The 17,183-nt window shown below is 43.7% G+C and overlaps 1 protein-coding gene across 3 annotated transcripts in view; it reads left to right on the top strand.

The window, feature by feature from the left end:
* Nucleotides 1–17,183, top strand: part of Pld1 (phospholipase D1) — a 191,949-nt gene that overhangs the window by 46,614 nt on the left and 128,152 nt on the right. For 2 of the 3 annotated variants that reach the window (XM_029475236.2, XM_021157475.3), the window contains exon 1: nucleotides 5,310–5,468. The exons of the other annotated variant lie outside the window; for it this stretch is intronic. The gene's annotated coding sequence lies outside the window, so the exon portion shown is untranslated. Of the gene's footprint in view, nucleotides 1–5,309; nucleotides 5,469–17,183 lie in introns of those variants that run through there. 3 annotated transcript variants of the gene reach the window in all.

Genomic DNA, 17,183 nt, shown 5'->3' with positions numbered 1-17,183 from the left:
TTGGCAGGCATGGAGGGCAGAGGACAAAGCCCCATGTTAGCTCGTCCCTCTAATTCCAAACTAATTGCTTTAGCAGAGGCTTCTGTTTGGGTTATGAGTGATGGAAAATTAAACAGGTGTATACTGTAAACCTCATAATTCACACGTTGACAACCAGAAGGGCTGTGACTGTGAATGGAGCCTACGGGGAGGGTGGGGTGGTCACTAGGCTCTACCCTCACTGGGCTGTGACTGGAGTGGTGACGAGGGTGGACACTCCTGGACTCATGGCTGAGGATCCACTGTGTGGTTAACAGTTACCTCAAGCCAACAGGGTCTGGCTCAGCGTGGGGGTGAGAGAAGATACTGTCTTCCAGGGCAGCTTCTGCTGAGGTCCAAGCAGGCTGAGTTGCCTGCCTTCAAGTCTGAGTCACTGAGGATCAGGTACACGAGGAAGGACATTGTTTGTATCAGTGGAGGAATGAATCTGGTTTTGAACTCTGCAACCAAATCCAAGTCATAGCATAGTGAAAACCATATTTGCTTTCTAGTTTATTATTGTGGGGAAACCACACCATGACGTACATATGGAGGTCTGAGGACAACTGTGTGGTGTTAGTTCTGTCCATCCATCTTTTCATGGGTCCTGAGGATTGAGCTCAGACCACCAGGCTTCCAGCCAAGCACCTTTACACAATGAATCACTATGTCTCCCTGGCTCTCCTTTTCTGAATGCCCTTCCTAAGAATCATCTTACGACTTCCTCTTTCTTTTTTTAACATTCATTTTTTATTTTTAATGCAGAGTCTCATGTAACTCGGGCTAGCCTCTTTGAACTTAGTATTTAGCTAAGGATGACCTTAAACTTTAATTTGCATATTATTTTATCTTTTTCTATCTGTAGGACTGTATGTGGTATGAGCTGGATGTGCATGCAAATGTGCATGTGTGTGAGCGTAGACATTCACCTGCGTGGACACCAGGGGGAGAATCTTGGTTGTTATCCTCACCTTCCACCTTGTTTGAGATGGCAGTTTCTTGTCTTTCACCTCTGTGTATGCCAGGCTGGCTAGGTGGCCCAGATGTCTAGGGATTTTCCTGACTATACCTGTCTTCCCATGCCCCTCCCCGAAAGCATTGGGATTGCAGATGTGCACTACTGCATCTGGAGTTCTGGGGATGCTAACTTCCATCTTCATGCTTGTGTGGTGAGTGATTACCTTTATTTACGTTTACATTCATTCATCCAATATTGTATGTATGTGTGTGTCTGCTACCGTATGTATAGAGGGTAGAGGACAGGCTGCAGAGCTTGTTTGGTTCTCTTCTTCTACCATGTGAGTCCCAGGGTTCAAATCCAGCATCAGGCTTGGTGGGAAGTATATTTATTTAATGAGCCATCTTGCCTGGAAGCACCCATATTTACTTGTTTTTGTTTTGAGACAGGGTCTCTAGCCCAGGCTGGCCTAAGTAGCTGAAGATGACCGTGAACTTTTGATCCTCCTGTTTCTACATCCGAGGTGCTGGGAGTACAGGTTAGTCCTACTGCACGTGATTTATGCTGAGCTAGGGACTGAACCCAGGGTTATGTGCACTTCTAGGCAAGCGCTTTATCAACTGGATTTTATCTGGGCCCCGAACTTGAACATTTAAAAACACTAACATGCTCCTGTCTGTCCGTGATGTCTTCTCTTCTTTGCCTTGTCCTTCCTCCTCGAGTCTCTGCCATGCTTCCCCGTCACACTCAAGGCTTCAGCGGGTGAAATCAGAGGGCTCCTGCCTTCCCCATGGCATGCACATTCTGCCAGCATCTCAGGCTGAATATGCTTCCTCAAAGGATGCTCACTGCTATGAGCATCATCCTATCATGTCCTCTGCCTGGGCACACCTCCCCTCCCCTGTCATTTCCGGCTCTGTCCTGTATTGCTTCTCTGGAGTCTACTGAGGCCTGCCTCAGGCAGTCCTGGTCTGCTTACCTTCTCCAGAGTCTGGCAGAGCACGTGCCAGTTCAGTACAGTGTCCCTCTGTGGCCAGTGGAAAACATCGCACAACCAACCTTGGATACATATGGATTTAGATTACATGCATCCTTTATATAAAATGACATGATATGTCTGAAACTTACATGTCTTCCATAGGCTTTAACTGGCCTCAGCAAGATTCCTTATGGCACATGGTATAATACATATGCTATTTAGAGAGTTGCTACATTGTAGTTTGACTGTTTTACAGCATGACAGCAATTGTGCTGCAGCTGCATAGGGGACAATGATAAGAAAGGTCCAGACATGTTTGGACATGGTTTTCCCTCAACTTTTACCCCATCTGAGGTTGGGATAGATGTGAAGGGTCAGAGCTCATGGTTAGGAATAGGGACTTACTTTAGTTTAGACCCGGCTCTGTGGCTGTGGACAGTCAATACGCTCCCAATACACTTGGATGGCTCTCCTGTCATGTGTTAGCCAGGTACAGTGAAGGGAACATGAAGCTTGAGTGAATTAATACTGGTAGTGCTCCTTGCATCCAGACCCGACTCATAGCAGAAGCTTCAATAGTTCCTGCACTGTTAAGTTAAACACTTAGGCCTCTTTAAAAGCCGCATCCCAATGTAATTTCATTTTGCTGGGGTTTAAATATTTGCCACCCTTAGTGAAGTTGACTTCAGGCTTTGATTTTAGAAATATTAACTTATACGACACAAAAGGATGTCTTTTGTGTGAGTACAGTCTAGCACACTCCTGGACGCACCTGTGGAGGTCAGAGGATAACCTCGGGTGTGGGGTCTTATCTTCTCGCACCACATAGCTTGAGGAAAAGTCTCTGTCTGTCCCCCTACCCCACACAATTATACACTGCTGTGTGCCGGGCTGTTTGGCTCCTGAACTATCTGGGATTCTTTGTTTTCCACCTCCCACGACTCTATTGGAGGGCTGAGATTATACACACAAGCTGCTATGTCCAGCTGTCTCTGGGATCTTGGGATTTGAACCCATGTTCTGTCCTTACACAGCAAGTGTTTTACTAGGCTGTCTTTGCAGCCTGAATTTGTTTCAGCTTTTAAGACAACATCTCAAGTAGACCAGGCTGACATCATACTTTACAGCTGAGAATGGCCTTGAGTTTATGGTCCCTTCTCCTCCTGCCAGCCCTGTCCAAGTACTGGGATTACAGACGAGCTACCATGCCCACTGGTCCTTTAGATCAACCCCAGAGTTTTGTAGTTACCAGTCAAGCATGCTATATCCCGAAGCTTAAAGGGAAATACATTTTGATGGAAAAGATAAGTCCTAAAGATAGCTTATTTATTTATTTATTTATTTATTTATTTATTGCTGTAGGGTTTTACTGTGAAACCAGGACTGACCTCAAACTCAGGGTCCCCTGCCTCACCCCATGGAATGCTTCTGGAATTAGAGGCATGTGTCCCCACATCCAGGGAGAAGAAGCTTTACAGAATGAAGTTGTGTCACTAGCCCACCTAGCTGAGTTGGGGGTCTATCTGAGACTTCTTCCTTGGGAATCCGAATCACCTGTTTTTATGTTTTATGTTGGCAAACTCCAGCCACATGAGGGAGATGACTTTAGGTTTAATTGCTTTCTGGCATCGATATTTCCCAGAAATCTTCTGCTTTTGTAGGTGAGGACGTTTTCATGAATCCTAACTGCACATCAGTGTTGAAGGGACTGGCTCTTCCTGTTCTTCCACTGTCAAGCCCTCTCCTTCCCCTGAGGTCTCTTAGAACATTCCAGGCGTCTCCTGTTTCTGCCAGCAGGTGGGGTACTGGCACTTTTAAATCCACTGCTTACTTGCTCCAGCCTGGTTTTCTTCTCTCAGTGCTGGGATTCTCCTGTCTTCCCTGATTTTTATCTCCAGGAGAAACTGTTAGACCAGGGCCTGGATTAGGGAGATGAAGAGGTGGATGTTAGATCTGTGCTGTCTCTGGGTTTGCCTGCCTGACACTGTGGCACTAACAAATCCCTTATGTGTCATAGGTGTTGAGTAACTTAGCTTTATCATCTAAGTTCTGCTTGGCAGCAAATGAATCAGGTTTTCCTGGCCTTGTTTGAGTCTGTGTTACACTATAGAGGAAATTTCGCTTATTATGTTAAGGTAGATCCGATTTAAATAAATTAGAACTTTATATAAAAATAGCAAGTCTTTGAAACATTATTCCTGGGGTTGAAAAGTAGGTAACAATTGTATTTATTGTGAGTAGGTTATGTTAAAAGGCTGAGTGAACTGTTTAGGGTTTAGTCACTTGAAAAAAATTATCAAGTACTTTTATGTAGAATAAAAACTAAATTTAGTTTGTTTACTTTGAAACCAAGGTATATGATATTAAAAGACAATAATGATGCATTTGAAAATATCTTTTTAAGGAGATGTGGTGGTATAGGACTTTAATCTCAGCACTCAGGAGGCAGAGGCTGGTAGATCTCTGTAAATTTAAGGCTAGCCTAGTCTACAGAGTGAGTTCCAGGACAGCCAAGGCTGATAACACAGAGAAACTCTGTTTGTTTGTTTGTTTGTTTGTTTGTTTGTTTGCGAGTACACATGTGTCTGAATGTATGTGTTCATGTGGAGGCCAGAGGATGCCACCTGGGAGCTGGTCCTCTCCTTCACCCTGTGGGACCTGGGACTTGAACTCAGGCCATCAGTCTTGGCAGCAAGCACCCTTTCTTGCTTAGCCATCATCCTGGCTCCTTGTGGGAAGGATCTTTTTATCCTACAAATATATCTTAAGTGACAAACTGAGATAAAGAAAGCTGACTTACAGATTTATAGACAAATCAGACCTGACATTAGGAGGCTCTTTGACAGCTATTTCTTGTGACCCATATTAATATTTGAGCATTTGTAATGAAGTTTTCAGCTTGTTCTGTATTATGTAAAAATGGAAAGCTAGCGACAGTATGAGTCTGACTCTCAGAAACAATAATTCTGTATATCTTATTATACCGTCTGAAGTTACAGTGCTGTATGTTTCAGGATCAGCACCCAATTTAGGCAACACTTATAAAAGTCATTTCATGGCCCCAACGGAGGGGAGACTGTACTGCCCTTGTTTAACGTGAATCAGCCTTTTAGTGCAATGTCTAGGGGGCACAAGTGAATGACAGTTCTCTTTGTTTAAGTGTGTGCTCTGGCTTTCTTAGGCAACCAGTGCAAAACTGAAGCCTTAGCTCTATTCTGTGTGGCTTTTCTTTTCTCACGGCAGAGTGTCTACTTAGCATATGGGGCGTGGTTTCAAGTTCATTATTGAAGCTTATAGGCTAAAGTGCTCTGTGGGCTTGACCGGCTTGAATTGCCTTTAGGGAGCCTGCCAAAGCTGAGCTTGGGAACAGGACGGCTTCCCCTGTTTATGTGGATTTGTAGGGTAGCCAACTTCCCCCCCATCTCGACTTTCAACTGCTTTGGACATTAGCTTCATAGGAAGAATTCATTCTTTAGAGTAAAATGGAGCACCGCTTTTTGCCAGGGGCCCCAGGTTAGTAACGCTTTGAACTTTCTGTTTTGTGTCAGATTTTCTTTCTGTGCCATCGGGGAGTTGGAGTGTCAGATAGGAGAAGGCTTGTGCTATTGCTGCGTTAGAAAAGAATACTTTTGATTCTGTTGATCCTGCGGGGCTGGGGAGGGAGGGGGTGGTTACATTTTTCTGACTAAGATATTTTTCTGTCAATCCAAATGGAGCCAAGAGGAAAGAGCGTACTCGTGTTGGAGTCGTGGTTTAAAGGGTTGTAATTGTTTGTAAGCATTTTTTGCTTCCTTTTTTTTTTTTTTTTTCCGGTAATGACTTCCTCTGTGTCCTCCCAGTATGGCTAGGCAGAACTCTGGTTTTATGCATGATGATTTTATTTTAGTTTTTGAGCTAAGAGGCGTGTTGTATTCTAGCAAGCCCCATCTCACACTCCACTTGTTGGATATGGTTTTCCCTGGGGCCTGCTCCTCGGAGTTCCAGCTGATCAGATGTCATGTCATTTTTACTTTATAGACTGTCCTGTGAAATACCTACAGAATGACTGATATGGGTGGAGTGTCCAGGTGGGCTCAGAGGGGACCCGGGTCAACCTGAGCTTGTTGCTGTTTTTATTCAAGTAGCTCCCTAGAATATGAGGTCACCCTAAAATACATATGCCCATAAAATTGGAGTGTGATGTGCAAGACATATGTTAGTTAATAGTAGTGTTAATAATAATAATAAAGAAATGAAGTCAATAAAATTAAGAGAATAGCTCCCTCAGTTTCCCAGAGTTAAAGAGCTCTGTTCATTTGCCCCGGAGGCATCTGGCAGGAGACCACTCTGCAAGACAGGCTCCATTTGACACTGTTTCAAAGTGTGTACTTCTTGGGAACTGGCTTCTCTTTGCCTTGTATAGGTAAGATACATCAGTTCAAATGGATAAACGAATGTTTTAAAATATGCTAATATATGCTATTATGTGTCTACTAATGGCTATTCTCTTCTGGTTTTGACCCAATGGAACAGTCAGTGCATCAGCGTCTGTTTTTATCATCTTTTTCACTTACGTATTTTTAAAGATGGAGGGAAAAGGGAGACAGAAGTATTCGTGTGTTCATGTGTTTGTGTATGTGTGTGTGTGCGTGCATGTGCAAGCATATAATCTTTAAGGTGCTAAATTTTAAGGACCTTGTTATTTCCTGTCTCCGCTGAATCTGAAGCTATAAAGTAAAGGCTGTAAGCCATTACAGATTATAAGCATGGACTTTATACCCCTAAGATTGGTAGTACAGTTACATTACCGCCCCCGCCTCCCCAGATATGTCCTTTAACCTCAAATCTGCCAGGCAACTTTACCTTCTTAAAAAAAGACAGAGATCAATCCAGCTTTGCTGTACTTTAAGTGTATACCATGTGTACACTCCCACTGCAGATGGCTGTGCTGTTGCCTAATTATTAATTATTAAATGCTTTTGGGAGGCTCGAGAGAGGGTCTCTCTGTATAGTCCTGGCTATCCTGGAATTCACTATGTAGACCAAGGTGACTTTAAATTCAGGTCCTCCTGCCTCTGCCTCCTGAGTGCTAGGAGTGGAGGTCTGTGGCACCATGTTCACCCAAATGCTATTAATTTAATTTTTTCCAATTTTTTATTAGATATTTTCTTCATTTACATTTCAAATGCTATCCCGAAAGTCCCTTATACCATCCCCACGCCCTACTCCCCTACCCACCCACTCCCACTTCTTGGGCCTGGTCTTCACCTGTACTGGGGCATATAAAATTTGCAAGACCAAGGGGACTCTCTTCCCAATGATGGCCGACTAGGCCATCTTCTGCTACATATGCAGCTAGAGACATGAGCTCTGGGGTTACTGGTTAGTTCATATTGTTGTTCCACCTATAGGGTTATAGACACCTTCAGCTCCTTGGATACTTTCTCTAGCTCCTGTGTTCCATCCAATAGATGACTGTGAGCATCCACTTCTGTATTTGCCAGGCACAAGCCTGGCCTCACAAGAGAGAGCTATATCAGGGTCCTTTCAGCAAAATCTTGCTGGCATGTGCAATAGTGTCTGGGTTTGGTGGCTGATTATGGGAAGGATCCCCAGGTGGAGTAGTCTCTGGATGGTCCATCCTTTCGTCTTAGCTCCAAACTTTGTCTCTATAATTCCTTCCATAGTTATTTCCCTATTCTAAGGAGGAATGAAGTATCCACACGTTGGTCTTCCTTCTTCTTGATTTTCTTGTGTTTTGCAAATTGTATCTTGGGTATTCTAAGTTTCTTCTAATATCCACTTATTAGTGGGTGCATATCAAGTGACTTCTTTTGTGATTGGGTTACCTCACTAAGGGTGATATCTTCCAGATACATCCATTTGTATGAAGAATTTCATAAATTCATTGTTTTTAATAGCTGAGTAGTACTCCATTGTGTAAATGTACCACATTTTCTGTATCCATTCCTCTGTTGAGGGACATCTGGGTTCTTTCCAGCTTCTGGCTATTATAAATAAAGCTGCTATGAACATCGTGGAGTATGTGTCCTTATTACAAGTTGAAACATCTTCTGGGTATATGCCCAGGAGAGGTATTGCTAGATGTTCCAGTAGTACTATGTCCAATTTTCTGAGGAACCACCAGACTGATTTCCAGAGTGGTTGTACAAACTTGCAATCCCACCAGCAATGGAGGAGTGTTCCTCTTTCTCCACATCCTTGCCAGCATCTGCTGTCACCTGAATTTTTGATCTTAGCCATTCTGACTGGTGTGAGGTAGAATCTCAGGGTTGTTTTGATTTGCATTTCCCTGATGATTAAGGATGTTGAACATTTTTTCAGGTGCTTCTCAGCCCTTCAGTATTCCTCAGTTAAGAATTCTTTGTTTAGCTCTGTACCCCATTTTTAATGGGGTTATTTGAATTTCTGGAGTTCAGCTTCTTGAGACCTTTGTATATGTTGGATATTAGTCCTCTATCAGATTTAGGATTGGTAAACATCCTTTCCCAATCTGTTGGTGGCCTTTTTTGTCTTATTGACAGTGTCTTTTGCCTTACAGAAGCTTTGCAATTTTATGAGGTCCCATTTGTCGATTCTTGATCTTAAAGCACAAGCCATTGCTGTTCTGTTCAGGAAAATTTCCCCTGTGTGCCCATATTAATTTAAATCTTAAAGGGGATCATTGATAGCTGGTGGTTTTAAAGAAAAATATAAAATCTATTTCACTCACTGGTTGCTTATCTGTGCTGAGTGAGTATGGATAAAATCTGTACAAAGTCACAGAGTTTATGTGTCCTGGCCAAATCATCTTGTTCTAATGTGCCTGGAGATTTTTATTTTTCCACCTGGCAATGACACACAGTGACAACATATCTCTGGTTGAAATAGAAATAAATAAAATGACAAAGAGTGTTATAAGTGGGAAACCATCTCCAAGCCAGAGATATAGGGGCTTTCCAAGAGCACATACACACAAGAAATATATTTTCCCTAATCACAAGGTGTATGGAGGCTATGAAGAAGGGTGCTTGATTTCTAAAACCCAGGGCTGGACTATGTGAGCCATCTAGACTTCTACCTTACGACAGTCAGGCAGTTCTTTCTCATCGTCCTGACAGACTGGTCGAGCACACCCTGCATTACGACTCCTTTGGCTCACGTTAAGCAGCTAGCAGCACTTGGCTGGCTCTATGCCACCATATCTCAAATTGAGCTCTGAGCTGGTTAACTTTTTATCCCACATTGGCTTTTCATTCAAGGCACTGGAGATATCCCATGCCCATCAAGCAGTTTATGCCCCAGCTGAGGACCCGGAAGCATGCCATGCCAATTTTTCTCTTAGAGTGAATCTGAGACAAAGTTAGGGACAGCCCTTGGGCAAATGGAACACCTGGCCATGGCCCACATCTAGAACCAAATTGTCCAGAAGGACAGGACTGAGGGGGAGGGCATGAACAGCCGAGAGCAGCTGTGCTGTTAGAGGTGCACGTCTGCCAGCACATCTCCAGTTAATCAGTGAATTCCATTCATACCTCAGATCAGATCACTCTCCACCCCATAGTCTTTGCTGTACAAAGTCTGGGAGGCTCTTGAGCCACAGTGTGTGATCCTGTCAGACTTTATTTAGGGGTCATTAGTAAGTTCTGTATTCTGTGTCTTTACCATCCTTAAACCTCATGGTTTTTGACCTTAACCTTGCTTACTCAAGACACTGGCATGTGTAGGTCTTGTGCTCATATATCAAACAACAAGGGACAGGATAATCTCATCCATCCTGGGAATTCACTGTTTTCAGAATGGCACTAAGAACGAACTTCGCAGGAATGCAGAAATTGAGATAGTATTCTCCCACAGTTTAACAAACCACACACCTTTATTGGTTATGAAGAACCCAAAGGAAGTTTGAGCTGATGTGTCCTGGAGTGGTACGGGGGACTGGTCACAATAGGAGCAGTGATGTCCTGGTCATAGCAGTAATAACTGCCACTCAACAGGCATTTCCTGGTGTGGCTACTCTTCTGAGTCTTTTATTCCATCCTCTTAGTTGCCCCTAAAAGCTTGGCTGTGTTAATTATACCTGTTTTACAGCTGGCAACTTCCCTAGAGAGTCCAATAAGGCCACATCAGCCACCGGGTGGTGACTTAGAGGGAGTTCAGTGCTGGGGAAGACGGGTATGATTGCTTTCTTAGGAAATGTCCCTGGTGTTCATTATACTAGTGACAAGAAATCATGTTAATGCTGACATCTGTGCTGATATTCCCGTCAAAGGTGTGCCTGTTGGTTAATCCCTGTCATTCAGGAAGGTGTGCCCTTCCTGTCCTTCCTCCACCTAGACGTGTGTGAGCATGTGCTCTGCTTTCCAACCAGAGTAGAGAGGTTGTCTGTGGCTAGTCAGTAAGACCAGTGATGGGCTGGGGAGATGGCTCAGTTAGTGAACCAGTTGTTCACAAATACGAAGGTCTTAGCAGTCATGTAGAGAAAGAAATAATAAAAAAAAGCTAGATACAACCATACTCACCTGTGATCCCAGCACTGGGGTAGCAGACACAAGAGGATTCCTTGGGCTTGCTGGCCAGCCAGCATAGCTGAATCAGTTGAGAAAGATCCTGTATACAAAATAAAATGGAGAGTGATGGAGGGGGACCCCTGACTTCAACCTCTGGTCTCCATAAGCTTGCGCTCACAGGTGTGCATGCATCCATACCTCACACCACCCTCCCCAACACTCCCTACGGAAGCCTGGAGGTGGCCAGTTTGTGTGCATGGATAGTAAGCTTAGCGAACTGCACACTGTCTTAAAGCTAGTCTTGGGATTTTCTAGACTTTCCAAGTCTAAAATTATCAAACCTCTAAGCTAGGGAACTTGTTATTGTTTAGCTTTCGGCCCTCTTCATTCCTGCCCAGCATGACTTCCTGTTGATGAACAAAGCTTGGGTTATTCTGTCAATCCTCAGGGCTTTCTGAAGCTATGCATCCTGAAGTTTACTTAAAAATGTAAATACTCATTTAAAAAATGGAACATGAACAAATTATGCTCAATTTAGCAAAAACATCAAAGTTGGCAAAAACATTTAGAAGGTTGATTGATATATAGCAGTATAGCTCATGTAGAGTAGGAGCTAGTTTTGCTTGTGTATCACCCCCCCTTACCCGTCTCCACTCCCATGTATGTGGTGTGTGTGTGTGTGTGTGTGTGTGTGTGTGTAACCAGGTCTCATGTATCTCAGATTGGCTTCAAACTCAATATGTAGCCTTTGATGGTCTTGAACTTGTGACCCCCTTACCTCTATGTCCTAAGTGCTACAAGTTCAGATTTGTGCCACCGCACCTAATTTATACAGTGCTGAGTCTGAACACAGGGCTTTGTATGGATTAACCAAGCTCTCTACCAGCTGAGTGCCCATTCTCAGCCATAGGAATGATTTAAGTAATCTCAAATTTTTAATCTAAAGTTTTTCTTCCTTCCTCTTTATTTTTATTTCTTTGTGATAGGATCTCTCTGGGTAACCTCATCTATCCTGAGACTTCTGTGTAGAGCTGGCTAGCCTCGAACTCACAGAGATCCACCTTCTTTGGCCTCACAACCACTAGGATTAGAGGCATATGCCATCATGCCTGGGTACGTTTTTCTTTAATAGGGATTTATTATTATTCTTAGGAGTAGTATTTGTGTGTGTTCAGTGCAGCTGTCTGTGTGGCATGTGTGGGGTCCAGAGAGTCCCTGTCTGTCATAGGGATGTCTTCTTCAATTGCTTCTGAATCCTAGGTTTTCCTCAGTGTGAGTCTAGCCTCACTGAACCATGAGCTCACTACTGTAGGTTGAACTATGAGCCCCCTAAGAGCCAGTATCTCTGCCCTGTGTGTGTTGGGGGGGGTGTGAGGTAAAGGTTCATGCCATCATATGACGGCGGGGGGAGGTGTAGAGGTAAAGGTTTGTGCCACTATATTGGACTGTCACACAGGTACTGGGAATCCAGACTTGGGTCTTCATGCTCGCCCAGTTAGCACTATCCACTCAGTCATCTTCCCAGCCCAAGAACTTATTATTTTTATCATACAAATCAATACTGATCAAGGTTAAGGGGTGAGAATTAAGGCAAGATGACTTTGTATACTTGGTGACATCACTTAATAATGGAAACATCAGCATAGGAGAGGCCTTTGGATATGTTCTTCACATATGCAGTGCTTTGGTGACAGTTGTTTAGTCTGACAGCTTTGATGATGTGCAGAAAGAACATGCCAACATCCTGAGGCATCCTCAGAGAAGATGAGATGATAAAGATGGGAGAAACCTGGGAATGAACAGCTTTCTTTTTCCATGTTCTCATTTAATACACTTAATATGTCACCGAAGGTTGGGAGCTGTAAGCTCTCAAGTCCACAGGTTCAGGAGACCCCATGGGAGCTTGTAGAGTTTCTGCAAGTTTCCTATTGCTTCTATTTTTGCTATATCCCCTCTGTCCAATTTAGCACATTCCTGCGACATATAATGTAATGCATGAAGCAGTATTTCCATTTGTCCTAGGTTGGGAAAATCAAGTAAATTACCCAACTTTTACTGAATGGTATTAAAGGCTGGCCACTACTTGCAAGGAAAACCAAACGGCCTCCAAGCCTTGCCGTGGTTCTCGTGATAGTTGTTTGAACATTTTGTTCTTGGTACCACACATCTGGTTCCCATGTTTATTCTGGAAGAGTGCAGTCACATGGGGGTGACTAAAGGATATTTGATCCTGAATCTTGGATGTTATTTTATTGTTGTTGTTTTAATTTTCTTGAGAGAGGGTTTCATGGAGCCTGGCCTTAAGCTCCTGGTCTTCTTGCCTCCCCTTCCTTCCCAAGGGCTGGTCTCACAGGTGTACACCAGCATGCCTAGTTTGTAAATTATTATTTTTATTTATTTGTATGTATATGTATGTTTCATGTGTGTATGTGTGTGTGTGTGTGTGACTGTGAATGCCACATGACATGGCATTCACATGTCATTAGACATGTGACACACATGTGTATAGAGGTCAGAGAGCAAGTTGTAGGAGCTTCTTAGGGACTGAACTCTGGCTCTAAGACTTAGCAGCAAGCACCTTAAAACCTGCTGAGCCATCTACCTCCCTGACCCTGGAGATTGTGACTGAACATCCATCTTGATATTATATAATTGATATGTGACGAAGCTGACCCCTTTAGATCCGTAGTTCCGTGGTGTTCAGCAAAAAGTTATGTGGACATCACAATAACCCACTTTTAAAATATTTTCATCACTCTCTGAGACCTCACCTTCATTTCTGTAGGCATCCCTTGTTCTCCCTCTGATTGGCTGAGTCTGCCCATTCTGAACATCTTCTCTGATGGAGTCAGTAGGTGAGACTCCTGGACATTTTAGTTTCATGCCCAAAGGTGCATCAGGGACACACCCTGTTTACTGTATGGGGCCCCTCTCTTCCCTGGTGTCTGGCAGTGTGAAAGAAAGACAAACTGACACAGGGTCATCGTCTAGTTCACTACACTAAGTTATTTTGTCTTTAAGAGCTCCAAATTCTTTCTCTACTCAGTTTTTAGAAAGTTAATAGGAATAGGTAACATTAATATGAGATAGCTGTAGTTATATTGCAAAATTGTTAGATCACTAGTATCAGTTGTCACCATGAATGAATGACCCAAGCCCCTGGAAAGTTTAATTACCATAGCTCTGAAATAGAAATAATAATATCAGAATTACTTTGGAGGCTTTTTAAGATGTAAAACGTGTATATAAAATGCCCATCACACTGTTGATGCATTAGGCCTATTAAGCAAGTATTAGTTATTCTTCACTGAAATAAACTGGTAGGTGCTATTTTATGTCATTTGTTAGGAGTTTGCTTATATTCGGCTAAGGATTTGCATTAGTGTGTAAGAAAATTTACATACTAGTAAATACATACAAAGAAAGGAAATATGCAAACAAGCAACCACAGCAAATAGTGCTGTCAGAAAGACATTATCAAGGGCGTACATATGGGGCATATGATCTTCGCAATACCAAGGGCCTCTCCTTCCAATGATGACCGACTAGGCCATCTTCTGCTACATATGCAGCTAGAGACATGAGCTCTGCAGGGGTACTGGTTAGTTCATATTATTGTTCCCTCTCTTTCCTTTCTGTTCTATCTTTCCTGGAATACTGACAGTAGACTCCAGAGTTTTGCACATGCTAGGCAGTTACAGCCTTATCTCTTACCCTGAGGCCTATTCTTTGTCTTGTTTTAATCAATTAATTACCTAACTCATTTGGTAATTGTTGTTGAGATAGGGTTGAGACAGGCTTGGAACTTTTGGTGTAGACCACTTGGCTGGCCTTGAGAGATCCACTTGCCTCTGTTTCCCAAGTGCTGGGGTTATAGGCATATGCCACCATGCCTAGATACAGCAAGCTTATAAGAAACCCTTCTTTGAATGTCTTTCTTTTGAGATGTGAGAATAGTGGGCAGATATGATCAAATGACAGCCCTGGTTGGAGGAATCTTTGCTCATGCTTAGTCTGTTCTCATACCTGTGGGAGATGAGTTCTCAGTAGGAATGAGTTCAGCATCTCACTATACAGCATAGTGTACCTGGCTGTCTATATGGGTGCATGAGCTTGTGAGTATGTGTGTATGTGAGTGTGTGTGTGTGTGTATGTGAGTGTGTGTGTATGAGTGTGTGTGAGTGTGTATGTATGTGTGTGTTTGTGAGTGTGTGTGTGTATGAGTGTGTGTGAGTATATATGTGTGTGTGTGTGTGTGTGTGTGTGTGTGGTGTGAGCACTGATGAGTAACTAGAATCAGAACCCAAACTGTCTTCAAAACCACACCATTAAGTTAACAATGCTTAGTCAAAACAACCAGTTTCCTTGATAGTAGTTCGGGTGAGCAGACTGTGCTCACACACGTTAGACTAAAGTGCACACTCTTATTGGTAGCCCTGTTCCTCGGTTCTCATAATTCTCTCTGCATAGAAACACCAAGACCCAACCAAACACACAGTCCCCTTACCACCTCTGCCCTTGTTCAAACAGTCACAGTCTTGCCTATTGTTTTTTTTGGGTTATGAATTACAACCCACATGTACCTTCTGCTTCCTGGATTGGGCTTTCTGTTCTCGTATGCTCAGTCACCTCGTGTGTGGCTTCAAGAATCCTTGGGCAGACTTCCAAAGGGCTTGGATTGAGCACTTCCTGCTCCGACTTCCTACTTATGTTCATGCTCAGAATTCACTGTCACCTCCTCTGACTATGCTCCAGAGGGACACTTTTGATTGTCATTGTCTCCTTAAACCCTATCTTAGCACCCGACACATGACAACTATTCAAGCGTGTAGAAGGGAGGCTATTGACCTGAGTACCTATGAGTTCCTTACTATACATGGTTGATGAGACATAGTCTTGGGTGTAGAACGTGTGGGGATTGAGACTGCCAGGGCCTTGCATTGAGTTGTGGCACCCTTCCCCTTGATGCGTATGTAGGCTGACATCTGGAAGGAAGGAAGCTTTTCTGTTGCGTAAGGCTGAGCCCAACCTACCACCTTTGCTCAGAGAGATTTAGTTAAAATTAGTTAGACATTTGATAATGTGGCCAGATAACAAAGTTTATGATAGAGTTAACTCCCAGTGTTTGGATCCATGCTGATAAGCTGTAGTCCAAAGTTACGTGTCTGCTTAACTCTGAGCCTTGAGCAGCAGCTTACTGAATATGGACGGAGCTTGTTCCTCTGTACATGGATGGAGGGTTCAGTCCTTTGAGAACAACTCACAACTCTGTTACTGAGGCAACAAAGGAGGCGGTCTCTATATGAACAACAGTGGGTCTCACTAACTGTTTGCTGTGATTTTATTCTTATCAGAGCTGGGCAGGGAGCTGGCCTAGCACAAGTTGCTGAGCCTGATCCCCAGAAAACACAGATACACACACACACACACACACAAACACACACACACACACACACACACACACACACATGGGGGTGGGGTGGGGCGGGGCGTTAGGTTAGCATGGTCAGGCACGATTATCATCCCAGCAATGAAGAGGCAAATTCAGGTGTATCCCTGTGACGCCCTGGCTAGACAACATATCTGAAAGTTCTAGGGTGATATGAGACCACATCTGAAAACAAGGTATTCTAAGGAAGGACAGGAGACGTTCTCCATTAATTAATTAATTTATTCAGTTTACATCCTGATCACTGCCCCCCTCCTGGTTCCCCTCAAATAGCCCCTCCCCCCACCCCCATTCCCCATCCCTTTCTCCTCTGAGAGAGTAGAGATGTCCAGGGCACATCAAGCCACTGCAGGACCAGGCACATCTTCTCCAATGGAGGCCAGAAAAGGCAGTCCAGCTAGGGGAATGGGATCCACAGTCAGGCAACAGATTTTGGGATGGCCCCTGCTCTAGTTGTTGGGGGACCCAAATGAAGATTGAGTTGCACATCTGCTACATATGTGTGGAGGGCCTAGGCCCAGCCCATGTATGCTCTTTGGTTGGTGATTTAGTTTCTGAGAGCTCCCAATGGTCCAGGTTAGTTGACTCTGTTGGTCCTGTGTAGTTCCTATACTCTCTGGTTCCCTCAGTCCAAACCTTCCACAAGACTGCCCAAGCACCATCTAATGTTTGGCTGTGGGTCTCTGCATCTGTTTCAGTCATCTGCAGGGTGGAACCTCTCAGAGGATAGTTATGCTAGGCTCCTGTCTGCAAGTGTAAAAGAGTATCATTAATAGTAACAGGGATTGGTGCTTGCCCATGGGATAGGTATGGAGTTAGGATAGTTATTGGTGGGCTATTCCCTCAGTCTTTGCTCCATCTCCTGTCCCTGCATTTCTTGTAGACAGGAGAAATTTTTGGTTGAATGTTTTGTGGGTGGGTTGGGGCCCTTATTCCTCTACTAGAGGGTCTGCTTGGTTGCAGGAAGTGGCCACTATAGATTTCATATCCTAGCAGACCCACGGCTAGGAGTCTCAGCTAAAGTCCTCCCAACAGTCTCTTGGAAGCTTTCCCCATCCCAGGTCTCTGGCACATCCTATAGATGCCCCCACCCACCCCTACCCTCTCCAGATGCTGATTTCCATTCATTCTCCTGGCCTGCTGTTGTACAGTTTGAAATTAGGGGCAGTGATACCTCCAGAAGTTCTTTTATTCTACAGGGTTGTTTTAGCTATCCTGTTTTTCCATATGAAGTTGAAGGGTTGTTGTTTCAATGTCTGTAAAGAATTATGTTGGAATTTTGATGAGAAT

This window comes from Mus caroli, unplaced genomic scaffold, assembly GCF_978045245.1.
Source record: "Mus caroli unplaced genomic scaffold, Mus_caroli_1 scaffold_3, whole genome shotgun sequence".
In the NCBI taxonomy this organism is placed as follows: Eukaryota; Metazoa; Chordata; class Mammalia; order Rodentia; family Muridae; genus Mus; species Mus caroli.
The sequence above is the reverse complement of the archived record's forward strand: the minus strand, read 5'-3'. Positions and strand labels throughout refer to the sequence as shown.